Source organism: Nyctibius grandis, chromosome 3 (genome assembly GCF_013368605.1).
Source record: "Nyctibius grandis isolate bNycGra1 chromosome 3, bNycGra1.pri, whole genome shotgun sequence".
NCBI classification, from domain to species: Eukaryota; Metazoa; Chordata; class Aves; order Nyctibiiformes; family Nyctibiidae; genus Nyctibius; species Nyctibius grandis.
Genome location: NC_090660.1, coordinates 110,272,036 through 110,289,642, shown reverse-complemented (window position 1 = coordinate 110,289,642; position 17,607 = coordinate 110,272,036). Strand labels below are relative to the sequence as shown.

General features: G+C 38.9%; 1 protein-coding gene across 4 annotated transcripts in view; it reads left to right on the top strand.

Moving 5' to 3' along the window:
* Positions 1 to 17,607, top strand: part of TRAPPC9 (trafficking protein particle complex subunit 9) — a 525,994-nt gene that overhangs the window by 232,907 nt on the left and 275,480 nt on the right. The window lies entirely within an intron of this gene.

The window sequence follows — 17,607 nt, the reverse complement described above, 5'->3', positions numbered from 1 at the left end:
CTGGAGGAAAGCGAATGTCACTCCAGTCTTCAAAAAGGGCAAGAAGGAGGACCCGGGTAACTATAGACCGGTCAGCCTCACCTCCATCCCCGGAAAGGTGATGGAGCAACTTGTCCTTGGTGCTGTCTCTAGGCACATCAAGGATAGGGGGATCATTAGGGGCAGTCAACATGGCTTCACCAAGGGGAAGTCATGCTTAACCAACTTGATAGCCTTTTATGAGGACATAACCCGGTGGATAGATGATGGTAAAGCTGTGGATGTGGTCTATCTGACCGTTCTGAGGAACGGCTGAGGGAGCTGGGGTTGTTTAGCCTGGAGAAGAGGAGGCTCCGAGGTGACCTTATTGCAGTCTACAACTACCTGAAGGGAGGTTGTAGTGAAGTGGGAGTTGTCCTCTTCTCCCGGGCAACTAGCGATAGGACAAGAGGGCACAGCCTCAAGCTTCGCCAGGGGAGGTTCAGGTTGGACATCAGGAAGAATTTCTTTACAGAAAGGGTCATTAGACATTGGAATGGGCTGCCCAGGGAGGTGGTGGAGTCACCATCTCTGGATGTGTTTAAGAAAAGAGTGGACATGGCACTTAGTTCCATGGTCTAGTTGACAGGGTGGTGTAGGGGCAGCGGTTGGACTCGATGATCCCTGAGGTCTCTTCCAACCTGGTTGATTCTGTGATTCTGTGATTCTCTGAAGTATTGTACAGAGCAGAGCCACTTATGTCTACTACCTCAAGAAAAAAAGATTTATTTGAAAATATATTTGCTCTTTCCAATGTTTTGTTAAGATTTCCACCTACATAAATATATGGTATTTCTTATTTTTAGTACATGGTCAATCGTAATCAGTGGAAAAAAAAGGTACAGATTTTGATCAGGCATTATTAAGCGGGTGCTGCAGACATTTTCTGTCCTGAAAGGTGCTAGAAGAATTTTGTTAATATACAGAAAAAACCCTAATTTATTTTGATATGCATCGATGTTTGACTGTATTGGCCTTCTTCAAGGATGTAACAGCCAAATTAATCTCATTTAATTTAATACATAATTCTTACAGCATTTAATAATTTCTCCCAGGGTTATTCATTCATCTAGCTGAAGGGAGATTCTTAAAACAGTGAGAAAAAGCTGGTTTAGTGTCATGACTTGTTTTAGGTCGCATTACCCAAACTTAACAAATCTTATCAGTAACATTGAAACTGAAAATCAAATATAATCACTGAGGAAAGTTGTATTTCTGTACACAGCTTTAGCTAAAAACATCAAAGAACCTCAGAACACCAAGGTGGTAAATCTATTTTTAAAAGAGAGCATTGCTATTTAATGAAATGCTGAGCCCAGGGAATGCAGTCAAGGATAATCAGAGGCACTTATCACCTTTGACAGGCTGCAGTATTTCTTATGGCTTTGTTTCAGCCCATGACTTCTTACTTTGGTAATCAAATACGTTCTGTGCCTGTTTCTAGGGAAAACATTAAAGTTTTAAAAAAAGCATAGTAAGAAAAGAAGTATAGCTGGAGGGGGTGGGAAAATGCTGGAAACACCAGATTTGAAATATTTAGACTCCTTAAATGAGAGGTTCAAATCCCAGGATGATTGACTTCGTCCTTCATCTTTTGCAAGCTAGATAAACTCAACTCAATGCAGAATCATTGAAGTCCCTAAATTGTTGTGTCAACGAATCACTTTATTGGTCTTCAGAGCACACTTATTGGTGATCTTGTTAGATTGTTTTTCAGGGTCCATAAAGAGGATCTCTCTGTCTTGTGATATGACATTCTACCAAGCGTAGACCTGCCACAGCCAAAAAAAATTTCTCAAGGAAGGCTGAGCCCCAGTCATTATCACTATTTCTACTATATTTTTCAACTCTGAGAAGCATGAAGTATGTTAAAGTAACAGTTGTGCTGTGATATGGCTGATTTAGTTTCTACCGGGAGTTGGAAAAGAATCCATTAGAAGGTCCACATGGACAAGGTTTCTGATGTAGCGTGATCAACATTGTACATGTTTTCTGCATTCATGGTAACCGGGCACGTTGGACTACACGGAATTGTTGAAAATTACTGGTTTCTGCCTTAACGCATCTCAAATATGTTTATCTTTATTCTCCTTTAGTACATCATTAGTAAAGAATGGAAAGGACATGCACGAAAGTTTAATTTCAGTTAATAAGTTCAAATAAGTATGCTCTGCACACAGTAAAGTGTTTCACTGATGAGAACTGCGTATTCAGGATTACTTCTATATCTCAAGCCATTTTAGCTTGAGTGTAACTTGGCATAAGTTGACACTGAAAAAATGTACAGAAATAGCTGTGCGCTGGTGGCAACACCTTCACTTTTGCCAGTAGTATTTTCCTTATTGGAAGCTCTTTGTAGAGCTCCAGTTCTTTGTGTCTGTTGCTTCTGACCTTGGGGGTTGGCAGCTTAAAGTTATTTTTAGACCGTTTGTGAGCATATTTATGTGACGCCAACTTCTTTATATTTGAAAAGCCAAGTAGCTTTATATAACATTGTTAAAGAGGCAGTGGTCATGGCTCAGCAGTTAAAATTGAATTCTGTTTTGCACTAAAAGCTGAGATTTATCCTTTTAAGCCCTGTGCTGGCTTAATGATCCAGTACAACTGTGTTTGCTGGGAAGTTGTTCCTGACTGCCTCGCTCTAGCTGTGTGGATTTCTCCCTTAAAAAGATCAGGTATTGTTTGTACTGTGTATCATCATCTTTGTACTCTCTTTTCTTGTTTCAATGGATATTCATTTCTGACATCGTAGATATTTTTGTAAAACAGTGGAATTTCAGGATAAAACCAGAAAAAAAAAAAGATACCATAATTACACCCACATTAATCACTACATTTGCCATAAATGCACAATTAAAACGTAGCCCAGAGAAAGACTGGTGTGTAAGGTACTGGAACAGGGGCAGTTTCACCGTGCAATGACTTGCATTTTGTCTTTCTAATTTTTTTTTCCTGATGGAATTGAGAGAAGCTTGTCTTGGAATCTCATAAAATAGCTTGCTTCTTCTGCACACAGTATTTGATCAAAGTCTAGGATCTTCAGGTATTTTTCTGTTAATGAAAACTGGCTGTGGAAATAATGCTTTATAGCAACTACGTCTGTTCTCTTTGTATAGTTTGCTTTTGACGCATTTTTTTGTTATTAAAATAAATATAGGGTTTTTTTTTTCTTGGAGTAATTGCCCCTTGTACACTTTCTGAGATGGATGCATTCATTCCTAACTACTTGCCACCAAATACTTTAACTTCTTCGGAACTGAATGAACTAATGCCCTTAAAATACATGAATACCTCCTGAAGGAGACATCATCTACCTGTATCACTCTTAGCATAACATTGCGGCTGCGTTTTTCTAGTTTCCTTGCTGTCCCTTGTAGAATATTGCCTTGCTTGTCTTCTGAATGTTTAGACAAAAATATTTATAGGTGATTTGCAGTTTTGGATGTCTACTTTGAAGCTATTGGGCTTTGAAGGTCTCACTTGTTTCGATCTGTTTCTACCTCTTGAGTAAATCTCAAATTTTGATGTTTGATCCCAAAGCACATAGGTTTTCTTTTCTTGATTACCTCTTTTTGAATGAGAAAGACAAAAAGTTTCAGAATACCCAGTCTTGAGGAAGGTTGTTGGGTAGTGTTCTGTCATGAATAGCAGAATTACCTTCTCTATTGCCTTGTGGCCCTGTAGATATTTATGGTGTGGTTTGAAGCAGACCTCAGTCAAGCAGCCTTTATCAGCTGCAACAGAAGGAAAAAAATAGTCCTTGTCTGCTTTGGTAGTGCTTATGGCTGTGAGTGTTTCTGTCGTTGATGCCTTACTGCAACCCTCTGTCATGTCACAGTGTTCTTCAGTGAGCCCCACAATGCACAGTTCTGCGGAAATCTGTCTTTTTGTGGAGCTTCCATAGCATATGGAAGTTATGCAAACTTACCCTCAGTAAGTGTGCAGATGACACCAAGTTGGGCAGGAGTGTTGATCTGCTTGAGGGTAGGAAGACTCTACAGAGGGATCTGGACAGGCTGGGTCAATGGGCCAAGGCCAATTGTATGAGGGTCAACAAGGGTAAGTGTCAGGTCCTGCACTTGCATCACAACAACCCCATGCACCGCTGCAGGCTTGGGGAAGAGTGGCTGGAAAGCTGCTTGCCGGAAAAGGACCTGGGGGTGTTGGTCGATGGCTGGCTGAATATGAGCCAGAAGTTTGCCCAGGTGGCCAAGAACGCCAACAGCATCCTAGCCTGCATCAGAAATAGTGTGGCCAGCAGGTCTAGGGAAGTGATTGTCCCTCTGTACTCGGCACTGGTGAGGCCACAACTCGAATACTGTGTTCAGTTTTGGGCCCCTCACTACAAGAAAGACATTGAGGTGCTGGAGTGAGTCCAAAGAAGGGGAACAAAGCTGGTGAAGGGTCTAGAGCACAAGTCTTATGAGGAGCGGCTGAGGGAACTGGGGTTGTTTAGTCTGGAGAAAAGGAGGCTGAGGGGAGACCTGCTTACTGTCTACAAGTACCTGAAAGGAGGTTTTGGCGAGGAGGGTGTTAGTCTCTTCTCCCAGGTAAACAAGTGATAGGACGAAAGGAAACGGCCTCAAGTTGCACCAGGGGAGGTTTAGATTGGATATCAGGAAAAATTTCTTCACGAAAAGGGTCATCAAGCAGTGGAACAGGCTGCCCAGGGAAGTGGTGGAGTCGCCATCCCTGGAGGTATTTAAAAGACCAGTAGATTTAGTGCTTACGGATACTGCTTAGGGATATTGTTTAGTATTTGACTTGGTAGTGTTGGGTTTATGGTTGGACTTGATGATCTTAAAGGTCCTTTCCAACCAAGACGATTCTGTGATAAGAGGTGAAGCACTCTTTCAACAAGAAACCTTGATGTGGAAGAGCTGGAGACAGGGAGATGCAGTTCCTTGTGCTTAATGAGTGCCTCTGAGGCTTGAACCAACTTTACAAAAGCTGTCATTTGTTCTCTGCCCCCTTGGGCTCCTGCAAGGATTTTTATCTTTACAAGGGGATTGTCAATCTCCCTTATCTGCATTGGCTGCAGTTGTTGATACAGAGCAGTAAGGGTCATCCTCATGGCTTCCCAGATCTTTGTTAGGGGACCACCCTGTTTATCTCCTCCCTTGAATTTAATGGGTATTTAAGTACCTGTGTAGACAGCAGTATGGTTTTCTTTATTTTGAAGTAAATCCCACTGTTAGATCCCTTGCCAGTAAGAATGACTACTTTACCTACTCATCTTTCTCCATCCTTTTCAGGAACATTCCTCATGGAAGCCTTCTTAGAAACACTACTAAATGTCTTCTCCACTAGGATTCCTGTCATTTGAGAAGAAAGGAGCTTTACAGCAGCCGTTTTCTGATAACAAAGAGGAAAAAAGGGACAGAGACTTATTCTGAATTTCAGCAATGGAGAACAGTTTTTGTGGTTCAAGTTAAATATGGTAACAGCAGTTAAAATATTCTGTCACTTCATAAGGAAAACTGGTTTGTTTCTGTACATCTTCTGGGGACAAAGCTTTTCATATTTTGCATGTCCTTGTGTAAATAGAATCAGGTTTTCATAGGTCAAGACCACTATCAGTAGAAGGACGTGTAGTTTGGATTCTCTATAACTCTAAGGCTGTTTGTGGAGGTCTCTGCACCAGTAGATATGTACACTTCAAGTTAAGTGGAGTTATCTTTTATCATTACTTCAAACAGGTACAAAGATTTCTAGCGATGGTTGCGCAGCTGTTTCACTTAGTCGAGTTAATTTGAGCCATGCTTTTTGTTTCATGATGAGACACAGCCAGCATCTGCAAAGAGGAACCTGTCATCTTCAGCTCTTATCCTGTTATGGTTTTTCCCTAGTTAGGACACAAAGTCTCTGATGCATGTTAAGTGCATTGGAGCTCTGGGCTCCTTTTATATCAACAATGATCATGTTGCAGGTCCTGATGGGTACTAATAGGACTGTGTGATATGTAGTCACGAAACTAGCGTAAAATGAAGCACAAAGCGTTTGGAGTTTTCTGAGTAACTTCTGGCTTCCGAATAAAGAGCTAACATGCCAGATAATCTCCTTTTCTTAGTTTTCAGCACTGAATATGTCGGGATTTTCATTTGTGTTGGATACCAACAAGAGATTTGACTCTGCTGTGCATGCTATGCTGGCCCAGATCGGATGTGCTTCTAATTCACTGAACTGTGTTTCTAATTCACTGATTTATGTTCCTGATTCACTGGTTGTGACTAATGATGGATGCTTTTCCTTAATTCCAGCTCTTATTGAAAATACCTGAGGAAGAATACATTGAAGCTGCTATAGTAATTATATTCATATTATCATGAGTAAGTTTCCAACAGCTGCTTGGTCTTTTGAGTTATAAAATTGTCCCGAAGTTTAGATCAATAGTCTGTGGTCTGGAGAGCATCTCTGCACTTAACTGAGTGGCTCACAGAGCTACAGTACATTTGCCCCAATTAAGCTAGACATATTTTCATTGGTAGCAGGAAAAGATGCAACTTGTCTCTTCTCAAGAGAAAGACAAGTGGAGAGGCCAGAGACTAATTTAGCACAGAGCTTGATGGAGTCAACTGCAAACTCTTTAAGACCTGCAGTTCAAAAAGTCACCTGACTTTTTCCTTTTATCAGTCTCATTTTTTATTTTTAAATGTAGTTTGGACAATGAGAGAAGCTGAAAGGGGTGAGGGAAGTATGCTTTCCTTTTTTTTTTTTTTTTATCCAGCAGCATGTGGATAGATCTCAGCTTGAGTGAGGTGTTAAGAGAGGTGATATGGCTAAGGCTAAAAAAGTAGCTTACGTCATAAAGGTGAATGTAACCAATACATAAACACTCAAGTGGACCAAGCGTCTTAAAAGAACTTCCAGTTTTTGGTGAATAACCTTTCTTTTCCATATTTATAAATATTAAAAACTGTTACTGGGGTGGAAGAGCACAATAAAGGGTTTCATCATGGCCTGGACCATGTATTATCTACAGAAATGTTAACTGAATTCTGATTACTTGGCCAAATTCTCATCTTCCTTTGCACTTCCTCCTCTTCTGGGTGTAGCAGAGACTTTGGAAAAGCTTGTTATTGGTAGTGAAGAGTGGGAACAATATTATAAACATTAATAATCTGAGTGTGGGGATTAGAAGATTAGAAGGGAGGAATTAAACGATAAATGAAAGAAATTTGATTTGGAGTCACTGACCCAACAAACCAGAGGATAGATTTTTAGAATCTTAAGTGCACATTAAACAAATGATTATTATCCCCCAAGTTAACTTAGTTTAAGCAATGACAATTTATGGGCAGGGCTAAAGTTTTGTCTAAAGGTTTCTCTATATTTTTGAGAAAAGTTTTGTGTTACAAAAAATCATCTTAATTATTAATAGAACTGAGATTGAGAATAGGTGATTTCTTCACTGAAATAAAGAATACATCAAAACACAAATGTTTTGGTACCTTGAGATTAGTAAACCTACATCTACTAAAGATATCACACAAGAGAGTAATTTATTTTTCTAGAAAGACTTATGACAATAAAAATCATGAAACGATCAAAATTTTCGCCCTTAGAAAAGAAACTGCATGATTAAATCCATTGAACTTTGGAAGAAATGGGAGTAAAAGAATGCAGTGACATCTGTAGATTTAATAAATATTTTGTCATTATTAATTCCATGCACTTGTAAATCTTTAGGGTTTTTTTCTTATATATTTGATATCTGTTATTGCTAAAAGTGTTGTCTTTTTAGCTGCTTGAGCAGATCTTAACTGCTTTGGATCCTGTAACAATTTAGTTGCATTCCGCCCCCTCCCCCCGAATTCAGTTTAGATTTACTCCTAGGCATTACACTCTATATTGTATATTATTCATTATTCACTGGAGGGAAAAGCAAAGTCCATATGTAAAATGAAACAAAAGGTGAAAGTTAAGAAGTTCAGAAACATTAATTTAAAGATAGGAGAGCATATGCGTCATGCTTGAAGTTGGGAGCTGAGGTCCTGTTTTTCATTCTAATTTAGACTTGTAAGTGCTAAAGTAAACTTAGAAAGTGAGTGTGTCTTAAGTGATTGAGATGTTTTTAAAAATACCCATAGGCTTAAATAAGAGGGTAGATTTAGATTAGACATTAGGAAGAAATTCTTTCCTGTGAGGGTGGTGAGACACTGGAGCAGGTTGCCCAGAGAAGCTGTGGCTGCCCCCTCCCTGGCAGTGTTCAAGGCCAGGTTTGATGGGGCTGTGAGCAACCTGGTCTAGAGGAAGGTGTCCCTGCCTGTGGCAGGGGGGTTGGAACTGGATGATCGTTAAGGTCCCTTCCAACCCAAACCATTCTGTGATTCTATGATTCTATAATAGGCTGTGCTATGTTCTGTAAATAAAACTCAAAACTGTTTTTTATTAACATATTTTATATTACTCATGAGCAGCCTTTATCCCATCACATCCTACAGCAGCACTGTCATACCCAACAGCATCAGGCAAAATAGATGCATCATACTTTACTAATATTGCCTTTTTTCCCCTCAATATATTGGTGGAAAGCGTATCTTAAGATGGGCATCACTAGCAGCTTATTTTGGCTGTCACTTATTTTCCTTCTGAATACACAGTGACTTGAGTGGGACAGGACTTAATTAAGGATATTCAGAGTCATGTTCTCTTTAATATGAAACAGAGTATTTAATGAAAGTAAGTTACGGAGTAATTAGTGAGTGGTGATAAAATGATGACGACAGACAATAAGTATATATACGCAGGCTTTAATCGTGGAATTTAAATCTAGATGAGGAATATTCTTACGTCAGTACTCCTTATTGTTTGTTTCCCAGGCTGTTCTATGTGTGTTCAAGTCAACTTCTTTCTTGTATTCTCTCTTGTATTTTGATGTGAGGTTTCCTTTTCTGGAAAGGGCTGGCCATCTGTAATTTTGAAAGAGAGCTTCTTGTCTTTTATCTGGCATTATCTGAGAGGCTGTGCAGGCTGGACTCCTGTACAGGCACGTAGTTTTCAGGCACGTAGTGACGTTAGACAGTTGGCTATGTCTGTACTACTTGTCCTGAAAACTTGCTTACCAAAGCAAGCTCTGTTTTTTGTCTTTCATATTTCTTTTTGCTGTTCTCAGTGCTGCTATCAACTACACAAACTCACTTCTTTTTGATCCCATGTGCACAGGAACTGATTTATACAAATAATAAGCATTTTAAAAAATCTAGCGTTTTTAAAAAGTAAGCTGCTTGTTCTTTTCATATAAACTGGTTATTTTTTTTCCTAAAGCAATTTAAGCCACGTGGCGTTTTTGTTTTCGACATTTCCATACTGTTCAATTGAGAAAGCAAATCACTTTATTTCCTTTCCAAGTCTTCCATTTTACTTTGTGTACATGTCTGAAATACACAATAAACTGGTATTTACATTAATGAAATAATGATAGTGATTTGATAATAATAATAATGATAATTATTTTGATAATGAGGAATGAGTGGCATTCCTCAGGGGTCGGTATTGGGACCAGTCCTGTTTAACATCTTTGTCGGCGACATGGACAGTGGGATTGAGTGCACCCTCAGCAAGTTTGCCGATGACACCAAGCTGTGCGGTGTGGGCAACATGCTGGAGGGAAGGGATGCCATCCAGAGGGACCTTGACAGGCTTGAGAAGTGGGCCTGTGTGAACCGCAGGAAGTTCAACGAGGCCATGTGGGTTGGGGCAATCCCAAGCACAAATACAGGCGGGGAGGAGAATGGATTGAGAGCAGCCCTGAGGAGAAGGAGTTGGGAGTGATGGTTGACAAGAAGCTCACCATGAGCCGGCAATGTACACTTGCAGCCCAGAAAGCCAACCGTATCGTGGGCTGCATCAAAAGCAGCGTGGCCAGCAGGTCGAGGGAGGGGATTCTGCCACTCTACTCCGCTCTCATGAGACCCTACCTGCAGTGCTGTGTCCAGCTCTGGGGCCCCCAACATAAGAAGGACATGGAGCTGTTGGAACGAGTCCAGAGGAGGGCCACAAAGATGATGAGAGGGCTGGAGCACCTCTCCTGTGAAGAGAGGCTGAGAGAGTTGGGGTTGTTCAGCTTGGAGAAGAGAAGGCTCCAGGGAGACCTTCTAGCAGCCTTCTAGTACCTGAAGGGAGCCTCCAGGAAAGCGGGAGAGGGACTTTTTACAAGGGCATGTAGTGACAGGATGAGGGGGAATGGTTTTAAACTGAAAGAGGGGAGATTTAGATTAGATCTTAGGAAGAAATTCTTTCCTGTGAGGGTGGTGAGACACTGGCCCAGGTTGCCCAGAGAGCTGTGGCTGCCCCCTCCCTGGCAGTGTTCAAGGCCAGGTTGGATGGGGATTTGAGCAACCTGGTCTAGTGGAAGGTGTCCCTGCCCGTGGCAGGGGGTTTGGAACTAGATGATCTTTAAGGTCCCTTCCAACCCAAACCATTCTATGATTTTATGATTCTGTGATTTAAGCAGGGTTTCTAAGCCTACTTTGCAAATGTATTCCAATAGGATAGGAACTTTATAGAGACAGAAGGTCAGAGATTTGCTATTGAAATGGTATTACCTAAAGAAATATAAAAACAGATAGATCAAAAGTGAGTTACTGGGAATTACTTGAAGGAAAATACCGATTTGTCTTAGGGTGCACAGGTTGCCACAGGTTTGCGAAACTGTTTGCCCCCCTTGTTTGCTGAACAATTGCAGAATTAATTTAGTTTCAAAAGGCAATTTGTCCTTAGAGCTGTTAATCCGTGTCTGATATTTTCATTATCAGCTAGATGAACAGTTATTGGTTTAACTAAATCCTAATGGGTTGGTCTCAAAATGAGGTGAAGTTGGTGTACTTTTTGACTAGTTTAAGCAATTTTCAGAAAGGAAGAGCGTAGAAAAGCACCATGGAGAGAGGTAAGTGTTGCTTCTCCTGTTCCGTTGGCTTCTGTAGCCCTGTAGAGTCACTCACTTCTGCCTTCTGGAGTATGTTTTCATCCCAGCCTGTGTTCCAGTTTCTGAAGTAGCTGCCAAGGGCTAGACCAAAGTGCCCATGCAGTGGCATGAGGACAGGGCTCTGGGCACTGCTGAGCTGGTGCCTGCAACGAGCAATAGTTTGCCTCAATGCTGAGAATGGCTAGAGATGAAGAGCCGGAAAACTTGTGAGAATTGTTTGCACTGCATTATTTTCACCCCACTGCATTATTCTTTTTGATGATGTTCATGATTACAAGCCAAAATTATCCCTACTTATTGTCACTCTCATTGCAGTTGGCAATTAAGGTGGTGATTTGATTTGGTGATTTCCTGTGTTCTGTGATGGCGTATGGTTTTCTGTTAGAGAACAGTTCAACTGAAAAAAATGCATGTAGGTACCTATTTGAAGGGTATTACAGCTGGAAAAAAAAATAAACTACTCTTTTATGACTTTATACTTAATTATCTGTCATTAGTCTTGTATATTTAGGAAGGAATGCTGCTCTTTAGCCCATTTCCTGCCACCTGGAAGTAACTTGATTTACAATTAAGAAAACTGCTCTTTTGAGTAATATCAAAATTCTTAATGTACTATTTTAGTGACATGTCATACAACGTGTCGTGCTGATTAAAGTCAAGTTTTGTCCTTTTTGGGAAATGATTCTGATGTAGTCTAGTCAAAGAATTTCATTTAATTACATGTCTCATACAACTTTCTGCCTTTTACTTAATTGGTCTCGCCTACATTGTTTCTGCCTATTAGATGATAATTTAGCAATTTCCAATTTGTGTATCCCTGAGGGAGGCTCAATGGGAATAAATGGGAGTAAAAAAATCTCTGCAGCTTTAGTCCTTGATTTACTGCTTGATGGTGTCTCTTTTAGTTGTATGGAAGAAGAAAAATGGAGAATAGTAAGCAATGAAAAGGGAAATCTTTTGTATAAAAAGCTTAGTTTCAGAACAAAGCAGATTGTGTAATCCTTGCTTAGTATATTTATGGTATTAATTGCTTAGTATAGGATATATAAACCCAATTTTAATAATATATGCTTCCAGTTTTAATATTAACCCTATAATCCATTTATACCTGTATAACTGAATAACTCAGGCCAAATTAGCACATCAGAAGCCTGGGGACTTCTCAGCTGTGGATGGGAAGGTTTGTAAAACTACCATACAATTCTGGGGTACAATTTGTCGGGTAGTACTAGCCTGTCATTTTGGGATAATCTGACTCTGGGATTTGCTATGTTAAAGTGTTCTTTATAAACGGGAAGGAAATTTTATTTTTTCTAAACAGTCAAATTGGCCTAACACCATGTGTGTGAATCTGTGTGCCCCTCTGTGCATTTGTTTGGGACTTTTGGCTTCTTTGCAGGAACTGGGAACCAGGTTGGACAGGATGGTTAAAAAAAAATGTTGGTGGTCTATATAGAAGTGAATTTGAACTCTCTGATAAGCTGAAAGTGAAAATATATTGATCTTTCCCGCCCTAAAAATGGAGAATAAGACTGATTCTTAAACTGGGATTGGTTTGAAATGGATGCCTAAATCTAGATATGCCTACATATGTTTTTATTATAGTCAGTAAAATCTAGTCAATGATTGGAAAGTATATGTACTTTTCATAAAAGAGATTTCAAATCATTGTTTTCTATTTTGGTACCTTTGAATTTCACCTTGCAGTTTGCATTTTTTTAAAGGAAAAATTGTCTTGCAGAAATTTAGACAGCATTATCTTCTGAGCTTTTATTATCTATAAGGAATACTACAAATAAACAGAGATTCACAGAATTTTGACTAAAATTTTTTCTTAGTCCATAAAGTTTCGATTTAGGTGAATGAAAAGACTTTGTAAATTTCTAGATTAAAAAGAAATGCCAGAAAAATGCCAAAAAAACCCCCACCTTGAACATTTACGTATTTTAAAACCCTACCAAAGCTTCTAAATAATAAGTTAATTTTTTACCTGAAATAATTTTCTCTGTTTATGAAGCACTGAAAAGATTAATCTAAAATATATATATTTTTAAAGCTAGACATTTTAAAAGCTTTATGTCAAGTAGCCATGAGTGAAATAGATGAAAAATTACACAACTCCTTAATCCTGATAGGATATTCCTCATTTTAAGAAGAATACTTTCTCTTAAAAATCATGAAAATTTTGAAAAAGTTTAGTAGCATGCTGAAAATGATACCTTCAGTGTGAACTTTTAGTTGACAGGTCATAATGGGGAGGTTTTCTTTTAAATTGTTCCTCAACTGGGGGCTTTGTGCTTGCCATCATAACAAGAGGTGCTCGGGAAGTCTATCAAAACCAAAGTATCTTTATCTCAGACACCATTAGCTGACTGCTCATAACTTGTACTATTTTTGATCCCCCTTCCCTCCACTTCCTCCAAATGTAGTGAAGAAAACTGTTCTCATTGTAACAATTAAATCGATACGAACATGATGAGATACAAGTGAAGACAATCCTAGCTCTGCATATTGCTGAAGTTGGATCCACGGCTGCTAAAGGCTGAGTATAATTAGCGATAGAAGCAACGCCTTGGTTTATTAACTATTATTTCCTGGGTGGAGTGCAGGTCCTTTGAGGCTATCATGTTAACGTGCATTAAGGATCTAACTGTTGACGAGAATTGCTAAGACCAATACTTAGTGCCATGGTCTAGTTGACATGGTGGTGTCAGGGCAATGGTTGGACTCGATGATCCCAGAGGTCTCTTCCAACCTGATTGATTCTGTAATTAATTGATTCTGTAATTCTGTCTTTCAGGCTGCTTCACTGCTCAGTGGGAGAATTTGCTTTCTGAAAATAGCTTGTTTCTGAGCATGTTTCTAAATACACATTTAGGTGTTATTGATGGAGGAAGCACTAAATAAATTTCTCATGCATACCGTGTTTTTGTAGGAAAAATATTGTTTAGGTGAAAATTGTGTGTGTGTGTGTGTGCGAGATGTGTATAATTTTTATTAATAGTGCTGAGCAGTTGACTGCTATGGAACCTGTTCACCTCCTCAGATGAAGCTTCCTCACTGGGAGCTAAGATTTAGGGAGCATGATTAAAGCTTCTTGTGCCCCCGCTCATGTTTGTGAACATTATTCCTGGTAATAATTAAAAAATAAGCTCTGTAGGTCAAAACTCATGGACTAGATTGCTACGGTGGGAGATGTTCGCTGTTGTACTGGTGCTTTGGTTTCTTAAACTGATTATGTCCTAATTGTCCCCCAAATGAAGTTTAAGGCTAGTTTAAGTATGGTGTTACTCACAAAACTTGCTTCTGGGATTTGAGACTCTGTAATAAAATCTGTCTAACTCCTTTACATACCAAATGAATCAGTGAAGCTGTGGCAAAATAAACATTTTCAAGTCTGTGGACTGGACTAACTTGAATACAAGACTCTTCAAGGAACTAACCAAGGAGTGCTCTGAACAGCTTTTTTTTTTTTTTTTTTAAGAAATCTGGAAAATGTGAAGGTCACATGTGATAGAAATATACAGGTTGTACGTCTATGAAGGGAAATTGTTTGGGAAAACAGTGACTTGGAAAAGAATTTGATTATCACGGTAAATCATCTCAAGGTGAACTTCTAGTGCAGTGCTCTGGGAAAAGGGCAAATGTTATCTTCATCTATAAAAAAGCAGACAAGCAAGTAGATTGTAAATTAATAATTCACTATGAATGTAAAACCTAGTAGTATCTTGAAGTGATGGTCCATGGCAAAATGTGTATACTTGCACACTGAGCATTCATGCATCCTATCATTTTACCCCAAAAATGTTTGAATCACTTCCTTTATGAAAAAGTTGTATGTAAAGCTCTGTGCCACTTCATTTCCTCTTGTGTAGTCACGGAGATCACAGAATCACAGAATCAATCAGGTTGGAAGAGACCTCTGGGATCATTGAGTCCAACCATTGCCCTGACACCACCATGTCAACTAGACCATGGCACTAAGTGCCATGTCCACTCTTTTCTTAAACACCTCCAGAGATTGTGACTCCACCACCTCCCTGGGCAGCCCATTCCAATGTCTAATGACCCTTTCTGAGAAGAAATGGTTCCTAATGTCCAACCTGAACCCCCCCTGGCAGTTCATGTATGAATGATTTCTCAGTTGTATAGACTGTTCTGGTGTTTTGAGCACTGTTTAGTTTCAAGCACCCTGAGCTTGGTTTTGACTAGGATCTCAGTATCTTCTCTGAATATGACCTTTCAGGTGTGTGCAACGTTTATGGTCATACTCCTGTAAAAGAGGAGCATTGCCATCAATTACTTGATTTATTGGGGATTTTCAAGCTTTTTCTCTGAAGAGAAAGTGAGTTGATGCTCCAGGTTTATCATGTGTAAGAGGCTGTGAGACCCCTCTGAGGGTCTTGGTGTCCTACAAAGACACAACTCCACATGTACCATACCACTGTGCCCTGGGAGCAGCAACAACCATCAGTGTTGGGACAGGACACAGACCATGCTGTGAAGTGAGCTGGTGGTGATTCCTGACCACAGTGTTCTTACCAGTGTTTCTGGTTTCTTTGGAGTGTTCCAAAAGCAGAGGCATTTGGGGTTTTAGTACCATGGTCCTTAATGCTAAGTGTGTGCGGAGTCAGGATGGAGATAAGGGTTGGAACAGGTGAGTAGCTGGTTCCTCCCCTTGAGGCTACCTGGAAAAGGTGCTCTGAATATAACAGAGATGCTTGCCTTATTCCACTGTATTTTTCTCTTTATTTTTTGGGGTGGGTAATCTCAATCTCTTCCTGAGAAGATTGAGACAGCTGGAATAATGACTGGGCATGACTGTAGAATGAGGTTTTTTGGTCTGGTTTTTTATATCTGGCACAAAATTCAATGTTTTTAATTTACATATGTTTTCTTTTGAACTTTCTGCCATGTAAAGGCAATACTGAATTATACAAATGAGCAACTAAATATGAACATACACCTTTTGAAATTTATTTCTCTGATTATTAATATTCCACTGAGAGAGAGGTAGGAGGTACAGTATGGCATTATTTTGGATAATGACAGGATTACAATCCTTGTGTAGTTCAGCTGTGATAAATAAAGGGGGGATATTCAACTCAGTCTTCAAGTATTATCATGATTAGGCTTTTCTAGATTTCCTAATGGAGTGAATGACTATTGATTATTAGTCTCTTATGCCCCCTGTAGAAATTGGTGTATTTGTAGAGTAGGCTGTTACCATTATTATTTTTTTTTAATTTCTTATTTCCTGAAGTATCTAAGAGTTTTTCTGCATGGTGATTGCCATAGAAGTCCAAATTATTTAAATGGGCAAGTGAAAAAAGATGCAAGTTGAAGCTAATTTTTAAGCCTCTTCATTTCCAGTTTATGGTTTTCAGATTTGGAGTTACAAATTAAAAAGCCAGATTCTCAGCATGCATAGTATAATCTCATCTAAACCAAGGATTTATGTAGCTAACTATCTCTTAACACTGTTCCATTTTCAAATATTACATTATATACACTAGAACTATTCTTTCCTAGTTTAACTTTTTATCATCTGAAGTGGTGTGGATCAGATAAAATAAGCTGTAGAATTTTACAGAGTTCAGCACTCTAGTTTGAATTTTATCTCTACTTCAATTATTTTAAATAAATAATTAAGTTCTAAATGCAAATTTTTTAATTTAATTGACCTTTCCAAGATGAATGGAAAAATTTCTCTTTTGCTCTGCTTAGTTCAGATATTAAAGCAATCCTTTTTCTTTATGAAGTCAGTTTTAGGCCAGGAGGAGAGATCATTACTTATGGGTCGCTTGAGCTGCTTATTTTTACAGTTGTATTTTATAGTAGTGACTGAAATATAGATTACACTTGTAAAGCAGTGAAATAATTAGAAGTATACACAAGGTATATGTTAATTTGGGCTACTTTACTGTCTCTTTTTCATCTAGTGATACATATGTTTTCATCTCACAAGAGATTTGGTTCTTGAGGTCCCTCTTTGCCTATAAATTATTGGATACTGGGGTGTCACTACCATTTTTTATATCAGCTGCAGAACTTGTATTTAGGGTGGAATTATGTGTACCTGAAACATGATGTTTTAAAAACATTATTACTGAGATTGAACAGTGGAAGAATCAGGTGAAGTTTCTTTTTTTTTAAAGTAGTCTTGTCTTTATGTGTATTTTTTTCCTTGTGAAAGTAAGAACAAGAATATCATCCTTGCTTCTAGCTTCTTCCTGAGATTTAAAGTCATTGACTATACAGGGACTATTCATATACCTAAGTATTTTGCATAAGTAGTAGTAATATGGTCTGTCTGTGTGTCCCTGCTGTCTACTTTATATAAGAAAGGAGGATGAACAGGAAGCGTAAGATTGAATAAAATCTCCAACTGCCTCCTTTCAGCTTCATTATGGAAACAACTTGCAAATTCATCTGTGGGTGATAGTATTTAAATAGATAGTTAGCCATGAGGAAGAGTTTTTGGGTTCCTGTTGCATCATTTCTTCCTAAAGATAATTGAATAAGGACTATCTCTAGATTTTATTCTTCCAACCTAAGTAGCAGTGTTTTATTTACTTAATGAAAGATAAAATCTAGTTATGTTAACCAGATTGCTGCTTTTCTTTTAATACCATGCCTGCTTTTAACCCTGTTTTATTTGG